Source organism: Somniosus microcephalus, chromosome 9 (genome assembly GCF_052327205.1).
Source record: "Somniosus microcephalus isolate GS21.2 chromosome 9, FLI_Smic_1.0, whole genome shotgun sequence".
NCBI classification, from domain to species: domain Eukaryota; kingdom Metazoa; phylum Chordata; class Chondrichthyes; order Squaliformes; family Somniosidae; genus Somniosus; species Somniosus microcephalus.
Window position 1 is genome coordinate 175,422,612 of NC_140995.1, and position 16,037 is coordinate 175,438,648.

Genomic DNA, 16,037 nt, shown 5'->3' on the forward strand with positions numbered 1-16,037 from the left:
TCGCTGCAGGAGTTCCTCAGGGCAGTGTCCTAGGCCCAACCATCTTCAGCTGCTTCATCAATGACCTTCCCTCCAACATAAGGTCAGAAATGGTGATGTTCGCTGATAACTGCATAGTGTTCAGCGCCATTCACAACTCCTCAGATAATGAAGCAGTCCATGCCCGCATGCCTGCAGGCTGATAAGTGGCAGGTAACATTTGCGCCATAGAAGTGCCAAGAAATGAATATCTCCAACAAGCGAGAGTCTAACCACCTCCCCTTGACATTCAATGGCATTACCATCACCGAATCCTCCACCATCAACATCCTGGGGGTCACCATTGACCAGAAACTTAACTGGACCGGCCACATAAATACAGTGGCAACAAGAGCAGGTCATAGGCTAGGTATTCTGTGGCGAATGTCTCACCTCCTGACTCCCCAAAACCTTTCCACCATCTACAAGGCACAAGTAAGGAGTGTGATGGAATACTCTCCACTTGCCTGGATGAGTGCAGCTCCAACAACACTCAAGAAGCTCAATGCCGTCCAGGACAAAGTAGCCCGCTTGATTGGCACCCCATCCACCACCTTAAACATTCACTCCCTCCATCACCGGCGTACCATGGCTGCAGTGTGTACCATCTACAAGATGCACTGCAGCAACTCACCAAGGCTTCTTCGGCAGCACCTCCCAAACCCGCGACCTCTTCCATCTAGAAGGACAAGGGCAGCAGGTGCACGGGAGCACCACCACCTCCAAGTTCCCCTCCAAGTCACACACCATTCTGACTTAGAAGTATATTGCCAATCCTTCATCGTCGCTGGGTCAAAATCCTGGAACTCCCTACCTAACAGCACTGTGGGAGTACCTTCACCACACGGACTGCAGCGGTTGAAGAAGGTGGCTCACCACCACCATCTCAAGGGCAATTAGGGATGGGCAATAAATGCTGGCCTTGCCAGCGACGCCCACATCCCATAAAGGAATTCTTTAAAAAGGCTGCGCTTCACCAAGGAGGTGGTCACAGAACTCTGCCATCTCCTGCAACCAGACCTGCAACCTCAGAGCAGGGTGACCACGGCTCTCCCAGTGCCCTCAATTTCTGCGCCAGCGGATCTTTCCCGTCCACTGCTGCATCTGGGAGGTTACTGAGGTTCTCTACACCAGGAGATGGGAACTATGTTGGTTTCTCTCTCAGCAGAGAGAAGCAGGACAAACACGCATGTGGCTTTGCCAGGATAGCGGGCAACCTCCATGGTGCAGGGCGCCATCGACTGCACTCACATGGCTTTGCGGACGCCGCAGAATAATCCTGAGATCTTCCCTAACCGCAAAGGCTTCTACACACTTAATGTGCAGTTGGTGTATGACCACACACAGCGAATCCTCAATATCATTGCCCTGCTATCCTGGCAGTGGCCATGATGCCTTCATTCTGCGCCAGTCCATTGTGCCAGCAATCTTCCAGCCACCACGGCAAACTCGAGCATGGCTGCTCAGAGACAAGGGCTATCCGCTCTGCAACTGGCTCATAACTTCCCTCTGCAACCCTAACACTCGTGCCCAGCACTCATATAATGTGAGCCATGCTTCCACCAGGAACATCATCGAGCAGACCATCAGGCTACTGAAGCAATGGTTCTACTGCCTTGACCGCTCGGGAGGAGCCCTCCAGTACTCGGCGGAGCGAGTGTCCCATTTCGTGGTGGTCTGCTGCATGCTGCACAACTTGGCCATCATGAGGGCGCAGCCCTGGCCAGCAGGAATTGTGGGACCATCTCAGGAGGAGGGAGAGGAGGAAGAGGAAGATGAGGGAGGGAGGAGGCAGGCAGCCATTCGTCCATCCAGATGGGCTGTCTGTGAACGGCTCATCAGACTCCGAATCGAATGAATGAAACCCCAGATCCCCATTGCTCACCACATCCCCATCACACTATCCCTGACTTACGGAATATCACAGTGTCCTCCTGGGCACAAAGCTGAAATGAGACACCACAAAAGATTAATAAATTTATCAATAATCAAATCACAATTATTTACATTAATACTATTAACTAATCATCCTTGTGCAATCCCTTAGAGGGGAATTTTGCCAGCCCTGGGGACGTGGGCATGGAGGTGGGACTGCCGGAAAAATGGCAGAAACTGGGAGTGGGTACCGAACCCACTCCCAACCCACCTTCGTGCCATCTTCCCGGGAGGTGGGTCCCCTGACTCGCGCAGGGACCCGTCTCTCCTCGAAGCGGGAATGTGATTAGAGCCAATTAACTGCCTGTTAACAGGTAGTTAACAGGCAATTTTGAGGCTTATCAACATTTTACCCCTGCAAGTGCAGACTTCCCGACGGCTGCGAACCTCGCCAGGGTCAGCAAGGCGAGCAGTGGGTCTGCAGGGGTGAGAGGGGTCAAAAAGTCCGCTGTGGAGGTGAGTGATGGGTGCAAGTGTGGAGAGCTAAATATGAGCGGTGAGTGTAAAGTGTTAGAAAAAGTTTACATACCGTTGCTTCTTCCTGCAGGCTTCAACCCTTGGGGATCCGGAGGTGCCTCATCTCAACGGCAGAGATGACAGAACGGCTGCTGCATTCTCAGATGCAGCAGCCATCTGATTTCTACTGAGGAAAGAGGTTTTGGGGAGTCTTTGTGTATGGGCTCACCTTAGAACAGAGATTGTCACTGTGACAGCTTCGCAAAGCTGTCAAACGCTGACAATTCATCTGTCAAAAATTTTCAACAGATGAAACGTCATACGCTGACGTCCTCTGTCACCGGCTTTCCCTTAATTGGCTGGCTAAGCCCGCAGGGCAGGCTTAACAAGGTCAATCAAGGGAAAATAGCGTGGGTTGCCCAGATGTCGTTGGGGGCGGGACTGAAACCTGACAACCAGCAGTCCCGCCCCCAATGCACCCCCATTGACAAAATCCAGCCCTGAGTGTCTGTCTTTCGTGTGAATATTCCTAACTTAGTGCTCCTATGAAGTGTTCCCCCAGTGGCTGCAAGATGGCTGGTGGAGGGCTGCTGAGTTTCTGTGCGGGAGACCCCAGATGGCCTTGCAGGATGACCTCGAGTAGCTCTGGACCTAGAAGGCCCGGCTGTAGACTGCACCACCTCGGCATGGGTGGCACCAGTCTGGGCTGGCTGGTTGACAGGCAGTGGCAAGGGCAATGGTGGAGTGGCAATGGTAGGAACAGGAATACTGTCATCTTGAGAGAGGACAGCAGGTTCCTGCTCCATTGACCCACTGCCACTCCCCTGGGACGGCATCTCAGCTTCCCTAGCAATCTGTTGGAGCACAGATTGTTGGGTTGCTGCAACACCTTGCAAGCCCCGGTCAACACTGGTAAACCCAGCCACAATGGCAACAGTCAGAGCTTCGGTGGCTTCAAACTGAGACTGCATGAGAGCAGTCTGAGCTTCCACTGCAGCAATAAGATGTTGGGTCGCTTCTGCCTGTGCTGCAATGGATATGCGACATCACCCATCATGCGCGCCTACATGTCTGGGTCGCGACGATCTCTCTGGGAGTGTACCATCATTTCCAGGCTGGAAATCCTGGGCTCCATGCTCTGCACAGAGCCCCGTGCAATATTGGAGGCGGACTTCTCCACACTCCTTGACATTGCCGAGAGGCTCTCTGGCATGCTTGCCATTGCACCCATCAATTCTGTGTGCATGTCTGTCACCCTTCTTCTGAAGGCCTCCCCATCGAGGTCCTCCTCTGAGTCCTGTGCAGCAGAACTCGCACCTGAACTTGCCCTCCGGGGAGCTGGCCCCCGAGCTACCCTTTCCCCCGGCCTTGCTACAGCCCACTCATGCCCGGTGCCTCACCCTGTGCAGATCCCGCTTCTACACTAGCCTCGAAAGTTCATGTAGTGCCAGTTTCTGAACTGGTGTCTGCGGCTGACAGATGCAGTGACGCGGAGTCTTCTTCCCTTCCCCCCCCACTTCTGGGGAAGCCAGAAATGCACGCATACAGCATGAGTAGCTTGAAAGTGAGAAAAGATTGTGGGCTGAGGGGGAAGTGAGATGTGAGAAGATGGATTAGGAATGAACATACCGTTGTTGTCCCCAAGGGGTTCAACTTCGCTGGTTGCCATGGCGTCGACAACGTGGCACCCAATGATCTGCAGTACTCGCTTCTCCAGCTGGCTGAAGCCCTGCGTGTCCGCCTGGCCCCCGCCTGTCTGTTGCTGCTCACGCCGTTTGTGTGCCAGCTTGGCCTGCAAGAGAAAGAAAAGTGTTGAGTGAGTTTAGTCAATGTGTTTGGGTGATATGTCTGCCGTAGTTGAATAGCTGTCAGTGTGTGCAAGGTGTGAGATGTGGGTGTGAGTGTTGCAGCAGTGGTAAGGTTGTGAGGCTGAAGTGAAGTTCTGATTGTGAGGTGTGAGTGGTGATAGGTAGAGACTGTTGGTAGGTGGTGCATTGAGCAATGTGTGAGGCTTGTGGTGCAGATGGTGGTATGTGGCATTTGCTGAAGCCTTCACTCACCTTGACCACCAGTGTGAGGTCATTAAACTTCTTCCTGCACTGGGTGAGGGTCCTGGGGACCACAGAGCTGGCCGTGACGTGATCCACAATCTCCCACCACATGGTTCGGGATGTGTAGGGCAAGGGCCTCCTGCCAGTTTGCGGGTATAGGACCGCCTGCCTCCTCTCCACTGTGAATATCAATACCTCTAGAGCTTCATCTGAAAACCTCTGGGCTCTCGCCCTTGGTCGAGGATCTGCCATCACGATTTCTAAATAAGTCTGCCTTGGCCTTGGCCTTGGCCTTCTTCTGATTGTTGTTGGGGCAGCTGCAAACCCAACCACCCTGACAATTAGGTGCTGCAGCATTAATGCACCTCCCCTTTAAGTAGTGGATAAAGCCTGGGGCAAGCATGACTGTGAATTAGACTGGCCCCGATATTGGTCCACCTGTTGAGCGTTAAGCCAATGAGCATCAGTTTTAGTGCTGAAAGCATAACTATAATCATGTTAATGAAGAGTCAGCACAAATTTTGCGTGCTACCGACACCACTTTCAGGTAGCGCAGCTTAACCTTGTTCAGTCTTAACACTGCCCATTTTGTGGCTATATCCAATTTTTAGCCCCTAGAGGCCACGGGGGTTAGGACTTAATGACAGGTAATTGCACTTTACGGAAGGGGCGAGCAGCTGCTTAAACTGCCTGAAATAGTCAGTGTGCTTCATACGGTTTAAGCAGTGCCCTTGTAATTGTCGCCTATGTTAATGACAACTGGTCAGCGGTGTTTGCCTAATATAAGTGGCTGTCCAGGATAAGCGGGGACGGTGTGACTGCAATATGACAGACTTTTATAAACAGCAATTTTGATTACAAAATATGCTCTGTGCATTTACAAAGGAATTTTGTGTTGCGAAAGTAGCTGGTCTGGTTAAACCAGTTTTAATCCATGCAGAACCAGCTCATAAATTGTGATCTCTGCTGGTGTTATGAGATGAAGTAACTTTAATGCTTTACTACCTTTGTGCCACAGACAGCTATGCAGCTGCTGCTGGCTCGAAGCATATATTTAAGCTTACTTCTTTCAGTATTTTAAAAACCCTCTACAACAGGGTTGTCAAATTAATTTTATTTGGTGGGCCTGATCTGACATCCTGGCACTTGGCGTGGGACACATTCCGCAGAAGTTATTTGGACACACTACGGTAGGAATTAGTATGCGTTTTGCCTGCTTTTTGGCCGGATTCAATGTGCACCAATCTCTGGAGGCGAGGTCCAACATCTAATCTGCTTTGGTGGCATAACCACCGTCATATTGGACCTTACTGTTTTTACTTATCCCTGGCAGCTGCCTGAACTCAGCACTGGATCAAATTAAATACGCAAAGAAGGATCCTGCAGCGGTTTCAGGACCCTCCTGTAAAATGCACGAGAAACTAGGTGGAGCATGCGCCGTGCAAGCCTGAGTGCCTCTCTGGGCTATACAGCGCCACTGCCGGCCCGCACTCGGCCCTCCTTCATTTTCCACCACCACCCGCCGCCCAAGCCATTCCGGCGATGCAGCAGGCCCAAATCTGATCTCCGATGTCAGGCGAGCTGCTTCTGGCGGTGCCGCAGCTCGCCTCTATTACTAAAACAGGGGCTGAATTTCAGATGAGTCTCGGACCCCAGCTTTTGGCGCGGATTTGAAGTTCCAGCCCACTCTTTCTGCAGGATTTATCACGCAGTTCCTCAAATATTCTCCCTCTGATCGAGTGCACCGGTAGCTTGGGTTCTGCTGAGGCAAAATAACGACTTCATTTTTAAAGTAAAACATTGAGTTGTTCGATTTATCATCACCATTAGTAAAGTAAATGGTGGGAATAAAAGCATACCAATGGATTTAGGCATAGACACATGTGCCTCTCCAAGATTTATGGATATGTATCATTAAAATCCCAGCCACCAGGACAGTCTCCCCCTCCAACTCCGTCTTTCAGCTGTTCCCCCTGTATCAGATCCTACATCACTGACATGAAGTCTTAATACTTGTGTAATTGTAACAAAATCACTGATCAATCAGCATTTTGCTTCAAACTGCAGATGTAACTCTGGAATTATGTATATTAATTATTTGTTGAGGTTTCTGCTTCCAGCTCTTTCTCTCGATTCCGTTTCAAAGAGTGGGCTTTATTGGGCTACTAAACCAAATTTACTTTGGCTCAGCCTGTTATGGATGGTCTTGCTTTACAAACTGGTGCACAGCTCCAACCCTCTCCGAGCCCGGTGTGAGTGGATTGGTTGGACCTTGCGATGTAAAGTCAGAGTGTACAGTGAGAATCCTCAGACGCCATCCCCTTGTTCCCCACTCACCCAGCAGTGCAACAACATCTTTCACTATCTGCCCAAAGTAAATTCCCCAGGTTTCGCTCACCCCCTTTACTGGCTGCTCCTCTCTCACCACCACTTACACTCACCATGTGGCTGTGGCTATTGCTGTTGCTGCTGTTCCCAGCTCTGCAGGAAATGTTAGGCATCAGACCCATACAACCCCACCTCAGTCCTCTCTCTCCAAGCCCAAGCACCAATCCCCCAAGCCACATTCCCTAGTCCCCATCTCTCCCCCAAGCCCCCATCCCTGACCCTTATTTCCCAGTCGTGCTTTCTCCCCTGAGCCCCTCTCCCCGGACCCCAGCTCAGTCACTGTAGTGTATGTGCTTTAAGTCAGAACTACTTTTAAAGCTCCTGTATACTGTAGTACCGGCAGTGACCACACCGGTATATAAGCTGTGCATATGCCTCTGTACCCCAGTCTAGAGATTACCCTCCTCCAGTAAAGACCTGTTATTTGTTTATGTACAGCATCCGTGTAATTATTTATCCACTGAACCACGGATCCAACAGTGGCGACGAGTGTGGATGCGAATCTACCTGCAACATAAAACAACAACAAAAAAAATAGTCGAGTCCAGGAACACGGGCGTCGACCGCGAGCAACCGCCCAGCAGTCAGGCAGAGATCCAACTTCGCTGGGGAGGCTGTGGAGAGCTGGGCTTGGTTCCCCAGCCACAACGAGCAGTAAGAGACCGACGACAGGTCCAGAGCAGACCCTTCCCGAGCAGCGGCGGCTGGATCCGACCGACGGCAGAGAGAGAGAGCCGGGCAGCGTCGACGGGGTAAGAAAGAGGGTGAAGAGAGCAGGGCGCAGCCGGGGGTTGATCACCGAGCGGCATCGAGGAAAAATACTGCAAAACCGGAGCGAGAGAGGGTAAGAAACAGCCGGGTTCTAGACTGAGCGGCGTCGACAAATATCAAGAGAAGAACGCGCAGAGCACAGCCAGGGATCACAGGCTGATCAGGGTCCGCGGGGCGAAGCAAGGGGAGACGCCATTGAGCCGCGGAGAAGCAGGGAGAGCGCGGGAGGCGCCATTGAACCACGGAGAAGAAGGAAGAGCGCGGGAGATGCCATTTTGCGAAGCCGCAGCGGAGAAGACGGGCGAGCGCGGGAAGGAAGGAAAGCGCGGGAGACGCCATTTTTGCCAGCGGAGAAGAAGGGGAAGCGCGGGAGGCGCCATTGGTGATAGTTAACGCACAACCAAGGATGCCGAAGAGTGGCAGTATCTCTACGTTCGACAATGAAGTCGAAGATTGGGCGACATATGTGGAATGTATTGAGGTGTACTGTAGGGCGAATGAAGTGCCAGATGCTAATAAAGCACTGGTTCTGTTAAATTCCATGGGTGCAAAAACTTATGGGTTACTGCGAAATCTAATAACCCCAGAGAAGCCGGTAAACAAGAATTTTGAAAGCATAGTAGAAATCCTACAGGACCACTTAAACCCCACATCGCTGCTGATAGCAGAACGATTTAAGTTCCATAAAAGGAACCAACACAAAGACGAAAGCAATGCTGAGTACCTAACGGAACTGCGCAAGCTATCGAAATACTGCCAGTTTGGAGCAGGACTAGCAGACACGTTAAGGGACAAGTTTGTGTGTGGGCTACAAAGTGAAGGAACCCAGAAACGGCTTCTATCAGAAAAGGGCCTTATGCTGGACAAAGCTTTCAGTATGGCAGCATCACACGAAGCAGCCGCAAGGGGCACTGCAGAGATACAACGGAGACCGCAAGAATATGGCACCAACGAAATGACCTATGGAACAGGGAAGTGCTATCGCTGCGGCAGAACAACACATGACCAGAAAGATTGTTGGTTCAAGGACCAAGTGTGCAGACAGTGTGGGAAAGCAGGACACATAGCAAGAGTCTGCAGGTCTGGGAAGAAAACCAACAGTAAGAAATCTCCACAGGAGAAGTACAAAAAGGTACACAAGGTGATGGACAGTGGTTCAGACGAACAGAAAAGTGACACAGACTCCGGAAGCAAGGAGCTGGGTTGTCTGAAACTACATAATGTAACCGAAATGGAGGATCACCAGACTATCTGGGTTACACTCAAGATAGACGGAGTCCAAGTGGAAATGGAATTGGACACAGGGTTAGCTCTAACAGTCATGAATCAAAGAGACTACAAGCGGCTATTTTCACACATACCCTTGAAAGCTACAGAGATTGTCTTGAAGACTTATACGGGGCAAAAAGTCTACCCCAAAGGAAAAATAAGGGTGAAAGTGACATATAAAGGTCAGGAAATAGCTAAAATGGATATATATGTATTGCCAAATGGAGGACCACCACTGCTAGGACGTGAATGGATCCGGAAGATACATTTAGATTGGCATTCCATACAGGCACTGAAGGTGGAGGCCAAAAAGGATGACGACGTCACACCTGGACGACTGTCAAAAATGCTAACTGACGCAAAAGAAGTGTTCCAGGAGGGACTAGGAACACTAAAAGGAATAACAGCAACAATTAAAATAGAGGATAATGCAAGCCCAAAGTTTCTGAAGGCAACGGAATTGTAGTGTATGTGCTTTAAGTCAGAACTACTTTTTACAGCTCCTGTATACTGTAGTACCGGCAGTAACCACACCGGTATATAAGCTGTGCGCATGCCTCTGTACCCCAGTCTAGAGATTACCCTCCTCCAGTAAAGACCTGTTATTTGTTTATGTACAGCATCCGTGTAATTATTTATCCACTGAACCACGTATCCAACAGTCACCATCTCCTCTCTCACCACTCCCAGAGTGCCAAACTCCTGACCCCTCATCCCAGAGTCCCAAACGCCTGACCCCCCCCTTCCCAGAGTCCCAAACTACCAACACCCTTGAGTCCCAAACTTCCGACCCACCCATTCCCTGAGTCCCAAACTCCCGACCTTCCCTCCGAGTCCCAAACTCCAGACCCCCCTGCCCCAAGTCCAAAATTTCCGACCCCTCCTCCCAGATTCCCGACCTCCCGTCCCTGAGTCCCAAATTCCCAACCACCTCCACCAGAGTCCCAAACTCCCGACTTCCTGTCCCTGAGTCCGAAACTCCCAACCACCTCCACCAGAGTCCCAAACTCCCGACTTCCCTCCCTGAATCCCAAACTCCCAAGTCCTGATTGCCTGCTGCCTTGTTCCTGTTCACTCTCTTCCAGTCCAGCCCAACCCTGCATCTCTCCTTCCTCCATGTCTCTCCACAAGACAATCCCGTTTCCGGTCACTCCTGAGTGGGGGGAAGGGCTGACGTCAAAGAGCGGGGTGGGATTGGGTGGATTCTGTGGCACAAAATTTAAAAGGCGCAGTTGTCTTGGGCACAGATTCTAACTCGGCAACCATAAGCAAAGCACACCATGAGCTGATGAAACTGTTCCACGGGCCACATCTGTATGTTTGACACCCCTGCTCTATGACTTTCAATATCTGCAACATAAAAGAGAGTTGTTCAATCCCTTCATGGTCTTGCCCTTCCCTATCTCTGTAATCTCTTCCAGCCCTACAACCTTCACAAAACTCTGCATTCTTCCAACTCTGGCCTCTGGTGCACTCCCACTCCCTTTGCCACACTATTAGAGACTATGCCTTCAGCTATCTAGGCCCTAAGCTCTGGAATTTCCTCACTAAGCCCCATCCACCTCTCTCTCTCCTTCAAGATCTTTCTTAAAACTTATGTCTTTGATTAAGCTTTTAGTCCCCCTCCTAATACCTCCTTCTATGGCTTGGTATCAATTTTTGTCTGATTACGTTTCTGTGCAGAGCCTTGCAGTGTTTTTCTACACTAAAGGACATTATATAAATGCAATTTGTTGTCATTTTAGCTATTGTTGCTTGTTGGCTAGTGACCATAATCGGTGGTTGGTAGGTGGTACTGTGGAGCATTTAAGTGCCCACAAAAGGAAATTTGTCCTACTCCACTCTACAGAGATTTGAGTGGGCAGTGCAATCACAACTCCTTGCTCACAGTGCTGCTGAAATAATCAGTGTAAAAACGGCACTGGTACCTTGTTCATACCGAGACCTAAGACTGTAAAATACTTACAGAACTGAAACCTGAAATCAAGTACTGCACCTTTGCTGAAACTAGACAGACCTGGAGGTACACTACTGAGTGATAAGGACTGTACTGCTTTACACCCATCAGCATTACACAAGTTAAAAATAGTCTGACATAAATAAGCCTATGGGTGAGCTTTCAACATCGGCGGGGCATAGAAACATAGAAACATAGAAGATAGGAGCAGGAGTAGGCCATTCGGCCCTTCGAGCCTGCTCCGCCATTCAATGAGATCATGGCTGATCATCCAAGTTCAGTACCCTGTCCCTGCTTTCTCCCCATATCCCTTGATCCCTTTAGCCTTAAGAAATATATCCAACTCTTTCTTGAATATATTTAATGAACTGGCCTCCACCGCCCTCTGTGGCAGAGAATTCCACAGGTTCACCACACTCTGGGTGAAGAAATTCCTCCTCATTTCAGTCCTAAATGGCTTACCCCTTATCCTTAGACTATGACCCCTGGTTCTGGACTCCCTGGCCATCAGAAACATCTTTCCTGCATCTAGTCTGTCCAGGCCTGACAGAATTTTATAGGTTTCGATGAGATCCCCTCTCAATCTTCTAAACTCCAGTGAGTATAAGCCCAATCAACACAATCTCTCCTCATACATCATTCCTGCCATCCCAGGTATCAGCCTGGTGAATCTTCGCTGCACTCTTTCCATGGCAAGAACATCCTTCCTCAGGTAAGGCGACCAAAACTGCACACAGTACTCAAGGTGCAGTCTCACCAAGGCCTTGTACAACTGTAACAAGACATCCTTGTTCCTGTACTCGAACCCTCTTGCTACGAAGGCCAACATACCATTTGCCTTCTTAACCGCCTGCTGCACCTGCATGCTTACCTTCAGCGACTGGTGCACAAGAACACCCAGGTCTCTTTGCACTTCCCCTTCTCCCAATCTATTACCATTCAAATAATAATCTGCCTTCCTGTTTTTGCCACCAAAGTGGATAACCTCACATTTATCCACATTATAGTGCATTTGCCATTTTTCTGCCCAATCACCCAACCTGTCCAAATCGTACTGGAGTTTCACGACATCCTCCTCACAGCTTACCCTCCCACCCAGCTTTGTGTCGTCTGCAAATTTGGAGATATTACATCCAATTCCCTCGTCCAGATCATTAATATATATTGTGAACAGCTGGGGTCCTAGGACCGATCCTTGTGGTACCCCACTAGTCACTGCCTGCCACTCGGAAAAGGACCCGTTTATTCCAACTCTTTGCTTTCTGTCCGCCAACCAGTTCTCTATCCAAGTCAATACCTTGCCCCCAATCCCATGTGCCTTAATTTTGCACGCTAATCTCTTATGTGGGACCTTATCGAAAGCCTTCTGAAAGTCCAAATACACCACATCCACTGGTTCTCCCTTATCTATTTTACCAGTTACATCCTCAAAAAATTCCAGTAGATTAGTCAAGCATAATTTACCTTTTGTAAATCCATGTTGACTTTGTCCGATCCTGTCACTGCTTTCCAAGTGCTCTGCTATTACATCTTTTATAATGGACTCCAGCATTTTCCCCACGACCGATGTCAGGCTTACCGGTCTATAATTCCCCGCTTTTTCTCTACCACCTTTTTTGAATAGTGGGGTAACATTAGCTACCCTCCAATCCATGGGTACTGTTTCAGAGTCTACCGAGTTCTGGAAGATGACCAGCAATGCATCTACTATTTCTAGGGCCACTTCCTTAAGTACCCTGGGATGTAGATTATCAGGCCCTGGGGATTTATCGGCCTTCAGTCCCATCAATTTTCCTAACACCATTTCCCTACAAATACTGATTTCTTTCAGTTCCACCCTTTCATCAGACCCTATGTTCCCCGGCATCTCTGGGAGGTTATTTGTGTCCTCCTTTGTGAAGACAGAACCAAAGTATGAATTTAGTTGGTCTGCCATTTCTTTGTTTCCCATTATAAATTCCCCTGATTCTGACTGCAAGGGACCTACGCTTGACTTCACCAATCTTTTTCTCTTCACATATCTATAAAAGCTTTTACAGTCAGTTTTTATGTTCCCGGCAAGCTTACTCTCATATTCTATTTTCCCTTTCTTAATTAATCCCTTTGTCCTCCTTTGTTGAATCCTAAACTGCTCCCAATCCTCAGGATTATTGCTTTTTCTGGCCAATTTATATGTCGTCTCCTTGGATCTTATGCTATCCCTAATTTCCCTTGTTAGCCACGGTTGAGTCACCTTTTTTGTTTTATTTTTATGCCAAACTGGGATGAACAAAGGGGCGGTCGTGGTTTGGCCAAGTATTATACACCCCGCCTGATTTTCCTTTCCATTAACTTCAAGTTGAAAGTTCCGCCCTACTCTTAATTTGTTTCTTCTCTTTTACTCGCGCTGGCTTTTTGCACTATGGACCCTGGCCCTTCATCTAACTTTCTCAATAAAGAAAAGTGGGCTCACAGTTTGCTGATTCTGTCAAGCTTTCTTATTTCCCTTTATTTTTCCTTTCCTTGTTTTTCTCTCCCTTTGTACTGTTCAGTGCAAGGTAGCTGTAGCAACCAACTTGGCACTGTGCCAACTGTATTCTGTATTAACATTATACAGGAAGTATATGAGCTTAAAACCTCCCCATTGAAATTATGATCTTTTAAATTCAAATCAGCGCATTTGCACCCTGCACCCGGTAGTACACGTTGCCCTTACGGCCAGATGTAGTTCTCAGGAAAAGGAGACTTTCTTCTGAACTCAAGATCGGAACAGCTATGATGAGCTATAGGTAAAGAATTCATTTATCACAACTGATTGTAGCTTTTGACTTTTGTTGTTGTTGAAAAACAATCTAGTAGTATTGTTGTCATTAAATTATGAAGGGATGGGACAGAGTTTGATGGAAACAGACTGTTTCCACTGGATGAGGAGCCTAGAACAAAGGGATATACTGTAGATATAAGATTAAATGTAAGATATTTAGGTCAAAGAACAGGAGAAACCATTTTACACAAGAGCATTGTGAGGCTGTGGAATGCACAACTGGAGTTAATGATTGAAACAGAAACCATGGGGCAGAAATTCAACTCACAACCACACATTTTGTGCCTGAAGAATGGACACCCAGCAGTTGAATCTCAGGGTGGGGGCACTTTGGCTGCCCCTTTTGACTCCCAAGGCCCGCCTGATAGAATATTTAGGTTTTACCTGAAACAGGCTGCTTAAATATATAACTCGTGGTCCTACACCAGTTGTAGGCCCCCAATTGCATAATTCAGGTACAAAGGAGCAAAACATGCGTCGTGCACACCAGGCGGATACCAGGTGTTGAACGACCTAACCCAGCAGTCACTAAAGGGACCACTGGAGGCTGCTTAAAAAAAAAAAAGCCCAGGAAATTTTGAGTTTTTATTTTTGTGGGCCCAGAAGAAGCAAGACTGCTCCTCTTGAGCCGTGCGAAGCCCCTCTCCTCCGATTGCCTTTACCCTTCACATACCTGCCCTGCCAGCCTGCCCAGTGTAGGAGCCAGCTGATTCCTGCTAGGATTACATATTGAGAAATTCTGATGTGATTCCCCCACAATTTTCTGCCTACTAAAATGAATGAATGGAAAATTATGGGGACCATGTTTGCTATTTGCTCCTAGCAGGCACCCTGCTGAGAGCAGACATTTGTTAAATTGGCCTTATTACGTACCTTGAACCATAGATCCAATAGTACAATAGTAGATTTAGGGGGAGAAATTGGGTACTTTTGCACCTCTCATTATCACCTGTGGGGGGCGATAACAGGGGCGGTAATCACTTTCCGACCAGGTGTGGCAAGAAGATCGACTCCCGCGATATTCAGCGGGAGGTTTGCGGCGGCGGTATGGCGTTACGCCCCGATCTCCTTCGCCCAGAGATTGTGACGTCATCGCCGTGCACATCGCCCCAGTAGCACCTGGACCCGAACTTCGGTTCCGCTCCCTGCAGCATCGCCGGGCGAAAACACCGGCAGCTGCAGGAGGCGTTCATCAGGAGGCCGGGCACGTCGGGGGCGATACTTAAAGGCGAGGTGGCCGAGGTAAGTAATGAAATATCAGAAATTATGTTTCTGTTTTTTTTTTCAGTTTTCTTCTACAGTGATCGATCAGCCCGGCACTCTGCTGCAGTGCATCGGGCTGATCGGGCCGGATCGCAGTTGCCGTCGGGGACCAGGTAAGTTTTGCCCTTGCAGAGCCTGCAGCGATGGTCCTTTCCTTTAAGGGAGGGAAGGAGCCTTCCAACGCGACAGCACTGTACGGCCCAGTGTGCAGCGCTGCTCACCCACCACCCCGCCTGCTGCCTCTTGTGCTCCAGGAAGGAAGTGGAGAGCTTGATTCAGCGCTCCACTTCCTTCCTGAAGCGCAAAACCGAATTTTTTAAAAGTTGAAAGACATTAGCGCCTGGTGCTAATTTTTTCAACTTTTAAATGTTAGCGCCCCAAAAGGGGCTCTAATGAATTTTTCCCCCTTAATCCTTAAAAACTTATTTCTGGAGGGAGCATTTTGAGTTCTATAACTGGGGTGGTTACTGAAGGTTATAGGTCTGTCACTAATGAGTGTTAGTGGGAAGAACAATTTGAAATAATGGCATGGAAATTATGTGGTGGCTCTCCCAAAGAAACAGTATAAAGGGCCATTTTCAACCACGGTGGTTCCACCAATCTCCTTATGGCAGGAGATCAGGAGAACCTCTGTGGAAGTTCAGTGCCAATTAATTTCGAGCATTACACAAGAAGTTTACAATACTAGAGTGTATTAGATTACCTGCGATTATTCCTATCAGGTACCAATATGTGGAATAAGCCTGGTGACAATAATAGTCACCTGATTTTAATTGACTAGAACCACGAGTGAAAATCCTGGAGCTCCTGTGGCAGGAGGGTTAGCAGAAAATCACAGGTGATTTGCCCCCAACTTTCTGTCCACTCATGACACTTAGGGCAGGGGTGCAAATTGAATGCATTACCCTTTTGTTTTTTTTACCAAGGTCCGTCAATGGTCTGGACATGGTGGCATTCTGCCCCACATCTCTCAGCCAATCTGCTAAGTCAATATCCCACTGGATAATGAAACTTAATTAAAAAGAGCTATAAGCTCATTTATGAAAATTATTATCCTGTGTAAATTTACAAATGATGTTCGTCAATGACTTGAAAAGATTTATAAATAGAGAAAGTTATTTGAGGA

General features: G+C 48.7%; 1 protein-coding gene across 3 annotated transcripts in view; it reads left to right on the forward strand.

The window, feature by feature from the left end:
- Positions 1 to 5,196: 5,196 nt before the first annotated feature.
- The window catches only part of slc2a12 (solute carrier family 2 member 12), a 71,079-nt gene continuing 60,238 nt past the window's right edge, over positions 5,197 to 16,037 (forward strand). The window contains exon 1 of one of the 3 annotated variants that reach the window (XM_085997570.1): positions 5,197 to 5,650. The gene's annotated coding sequence lies outside the window, so the exon portion shown is untranslated. Of the gene's footprint in view, positions 5,651 to 13,515; positions 13,614 to 16,037 lie in introns of those variants that run through there. The other 2 variants (XM_085997568.1, XM_085997569.1) reach the window with 2 other exon arrangements.